This window comes from Pinus tabuliformis, chromosome 7 (genome assembly GCF_031772625.1).
Source record: "Pinus tabuliformis cultivar Carrire ecotype Pingquan chromosome 7, CPIR1, whole genome shotgun sequence".
NCBI classification, from domain to species: domain Eukaryota; kingdom Viridiplantae; phylum Streptophyta; class Pinopsida; order Pinales; family Pinaceae; genus Pinus; species Pinus tabuliformis.
Window position 1 is genome coordinate 1,257,081,002 of NC_142293.1, and position 4,794 is coordinate 1,257,085,795.

At 37.7% G+C, this 4,794-nt stretch overlaps 1 pseudogene; it reads right to left on the reverse strand.

Annotated features, from left to right (window-relative positions):
* Positions 1–2,098: 2,098 nt before the first annotated feature.
* On the reverse strand, positions 2,099–3,766 carry LOC149251960 (phytochrome pseudogene; annotated as a pseudogene).
* Positions 3,767–4,794: the final 1,028 nt, after the last annotated feature.

Below are 4,794 nucleotides of genomic sequence, written 5' to 3' on the forward strand. Positions count from 1 at the left end.
GCAGTGCCAAAGCCCAGATGCGCAGCGCTGGTGAAATTTCGGGTTTTTGCTCAGTTTTTGCCTCTTTCCTCCAAAAAAATGATTTTTGCCTTTAGCTCAATCACTTGCAACAATAAAGACTTTCAAACACATAGATGACTTTTTATATCTCCTTGCTTTTGATTTTTCATTTGCCAAACCCACTTCTCTAAAGTCTTAGTCACTTTCCTTTAAAAACTCTATTTTTCATTTGAAGTTTGACTCTTCTTGATCAATTGATGGACTGATGCATAGGTGCTTTTGTTTTTTGCAGTGGCTGGAGTTGGCAAGGTGACCAAGAGCAGCTGCTGAACTTATTACAAATAGAAACACTTTAAATTACATAAAATTTGTACATAAAAAAAAAAAAACTTTGTTTTCACCTCAAAACAGAGTTTTGAGGTAAAAACCATTTATTGAGCATATCATCAGTGAATTTATGATTTTATGAACTAATAAAACCTCCTCATGTGTCTGCTGACCTTTTATTGAGTTTTGGATGACCATGATGGCAAACCCTAGACCTAGTGAGACTAAAACCCTAGAATTAGTTTTTATGAATGAAATGAAACTGGATGACAGAAAATGACCTAAAAAATGTGACAACAGGTCAGCAGATGAATGTCATGAGGGAAATTGATATGAAACCACTACCATCAGTTGATCCATGACATAGTGGAATGCAGCTGATCGGATGGGACACCTAACATGCATGCAAAAATAGCAATTTGATCACTGATGGAGCAATGAAGATACCGACACTAACACATAGTAGAATTCAAACAAAGACTTTTTGAATGTGGTCACAATTGTTCTGTGTGCTTGGAACATTTGTTCCAAAGTAGATAATGATAATGTCCACATCAAACCAAAAATTAAAGGTCTACATGATACTCTTATATTACAGAAAAAAACATTCTTCAGCACACATGTCAAAGTTTGACAGAAAAGCCGAAAGGAATTAAAAAAAAATCAGATTGGAAATGGTGTATATAAATGCAAGTGACCTATCAAGCACCTGAAAAGAAATAATGAGTAAAGACCTTAAATTTCACAGTGTTCACAGAACTGGAATTGTGGTTGTCAAAACAGGAGAAACCTCTCCAAGCATTGATCCACTCTGAGTTGTTAAAGCAAAATTGTCCCTTGCAAGTCTAAGGTTTGATGAAGCTGCAATTGATTTCAAATAAGATTCTCCTTCACATACTAACTTGACTAGATTAGGTTTTAGTTTTTGAATTGAATTAAATATCTCACATCTCTCATTATAGATTCATAGAATGGATTTCGATGGTTGTGTTGTAGGAAACATCAGATCTTCCCCACAGTCACCAAATGTGTAGGATAATGAAGTTTTTAGTAGCATTTGTGAGATTTTCTTGGTCTTCCGCTTGGTGATGCATCTATGAAAATCTAAGCTTCCATTATGTATAATTTTCTTAGTGAATGAAGATGAGAGAATGGTGAAGGAACTAGTACACTTGGCGGATCTACATGAACTCTATTCATAAGAAAAGGCTATTGAGGAATCCATAGAGGAAGACTAGTTTTCCTGGCTTCTTTCTTCTAGCCATGCCCTGTTTCTTGATCCCTTCTGTTCTTATTTCTCTGATATTTTTATTTATGTCAGTGATGTTTGATCATCAATGTATGATGATCGATGTTTGTCATTGTCCTCTATTTTTTCATGGGTTCTTAGTGAATAACATTGGCTTGCTATGAGGGCAACCTTATCAACATGAAAGAATAATTGAGTCTCCTTCGACATGAAAAAAGGAAAGCATCTCCCATTGAACCTTTGACTATGAATTCTGGTTTTTTCCATTAGACTCTTCATATGTGAATTTATCATCCTTCTCTACAGAGAAAAGGATCGTCTCTGAGAAGGCCAACACAATTCTTACACAATTCTTCCTCTAATAAATGATATTTTATGTAGCTTAATGGTGCTCCATCATTTTCTTTCACGGGTTCCTTTAATGAGGGAAATTATGCCACCTATTTAATCAGCTGTCATTTTGATTGATATATTTATGCCCTTCAAATCTGGAGCTACAGATTTTATGCCTTGAAACTGTGCTCATAAAAAATTCAATCCAAAACTTTGGCACATTTGACAGTAATAATTAGAACCTCTTTGTCTCCATGGCGAAGTCCACTCAGAACACCATCCACATTCATCCGTTCCAAATATGGGATTAGGGGACTTAGATTCTGAACTATTGCCCTGTAGTCACCTTGAATGTGAGTGAACATGTCCATAACGATCTTTATTTGGTCACATCTTGGGCAAAAAGGTACACTCCCACAACATTCTTCTTCAAGTCCCTGCTCAAGTAAGCATTAACGAGTAAAACTACTGGAACTTTTTCCTCCTCTGAGCCATGTCTTTTCAGCTCAATTTGAACAATTTTCTTTTTAGCTCCTTGCAAAGCCAAGTGTAGCATCGTTCTTAACTGAGGTTTCCTCGACGAAATTGATTAGAGGCTTCCCCAGGACCTATTCCACTAACAACCCTATAAGTTCGAAATCTTTTATATTCCATCCATTTACTACTCCATAAGAATTGATTGCCAAGATTGGAGTATTTGTTGTTTCAATCAGTCTCACCATCTCATTCGTCATTGCATTCAATTCATCCATTTCCTGAAGTTTCAAATCAGTGAGTTGCCTATTTATCGAGATATTTCTGCTACTACCATCAGTTTCTTTGCAGGAACCTCACAGTATTAACTGCAATGAATGGATGGCATCCATCTCAACATCCTCCCAAGGAAAACTCTTCATTTTTACCATTTCAAGGAATGCATCAAATGAAGATCATGGATGCATTTTCTTACCATCGTCTCTGTCCTGCAGATCATGTTTGGCACCTCCCCAATTGATTTCTTTTGCAGTATGGGATCTAAACCAAAACAAAAGCCTTTTGAATTAAGTCTCACTGCGGCGATTCCACAAACTTTATTCCCTAATGATCCCACTCCAGGATAGCCTGCATAAACAAGACTATCTGTGCTCAATCCAGTGGAATCCATGTGATGCTTAGACAACCATGCAAAAATATCTTAGATCTGAGCCTCAATAGGAGTTTCCCCCAGAAGCCAAAAGTTTTCTTCATAATAAAGGGCAACACCATCTCATCTGACAAGATCCATGATGTTGGGCTTCTGAGTGACAATTCCTAAGGGTGTGTCGCAAAGTAGCATGTCGCAGAGCAATGCTTAAGTGCACTTAATTCACCTTTCTCTCATCTGAGGAGCAAATTCAACCTCCTTGTTTAGTTAAATTCCAAAAACTTACATTAAGGACTCACAAGAATACCTCAAAGGAAATGGAACATAGAATGGACTAGTGTGATGACAAACCACTAGTCCCCAAATCCTTCTTCCTTTCTGTTGCATATGCCCCTCACTACCTCCGTCCAATTCCTTCTCATTGATTATTACAACCATTACTAGAGATGCTATGGAACCCATGTTGGCCATGTATTGAGCATGGAAACCATGAGGTGCTATCAATGTATATCCATAGAAACTTAGGTGTCTAGGAAATCTCTTGTCTTGAATCACTGTTACAGGATGTCCATAACAATCACAAATCATTCTTACTCTGTTCCTCATAAAAAAAATCTTGAAACCTGAATGACATCAGTTACAGGGTAGTGAAGACCCAAATAAGATTCTAAATCATATCTTCTAATCTCAGATATCACCTCACCATGATCATCATCATGAAATTTATAAGCCATGGCACAGTCATATCCTATAAGGTAACACACCTCTTATACAATCATGTCACACAATAGCCCAATATTTCCACTAGGGATCGATTTTCAATCATGATATTTCCTTTTACAACAAGATTATAGGATTTTAATTCTCTCATTGCAGAGGTGGAAACATTTGAAGTCCCAATAGGCTCAAAATCTATCACCAACGCCACATCAATTCTATGGAGTATATCATAGAAGGGCTTATCTGAACTCTTGGAATGGACGAAAACAGGATTCAGAAGATTGTGTTCTTCAAACTTGGCAGCCTTCTGCAATGCCATGGTATTCGAAGGAGTGAACAAGGTCCTTGCATCACTGCCAATACAAAGAATTTGATGGTCGTCCACGCTGGGAACTACTGTTAGAAAAATTATATATTACAGAGCAATGGAACACATAAAATATTACAGAAATATAAACACAGAAACCACATAAAACAAGAGAGATACAGATATACGTGGTTCACCGAGTTTGGGCTACGTCCACAGAAAAATAGCCAATCCTTCCTTTTATATTATCCAGCAAACTAAAGAGATACAACCTACAGCAGATTCACTGTAATTCCTTCTTCGCTCTCAATCTCCTCTCTCTTCCTCACTCAGAATACAGATCTATGTAAACGCAATACAATTCCCTCATATATAGCGAGGGGTTGCCTTCTAGGGAAAAAAAATCCTAAATTAAACATAGCTTCTACCATCATATCTCCACCTAATGAATGGCCCAAATTGACTACGAAATCACAACATTTTACAAGGCAATTTTACATCTATTTTTAGCTTCGGGAGTGCTTCCCCCGATCCCCCTGCCAAGGGCGGGCTCCCAAAGGTCGTAGCCACCCCCCTAGACCCCCCTGTAACGAATATTTTACAGGCATCGTTGCTACCCCATTAAGAACTGGGGTCCAATGCAACGATACCTTTGAATACAGAAGATAATCAGGCTCCACACCCAACAATCTCCCACTTGGAGACTAATTATAGAAATTCCATCGTTGCTTCATT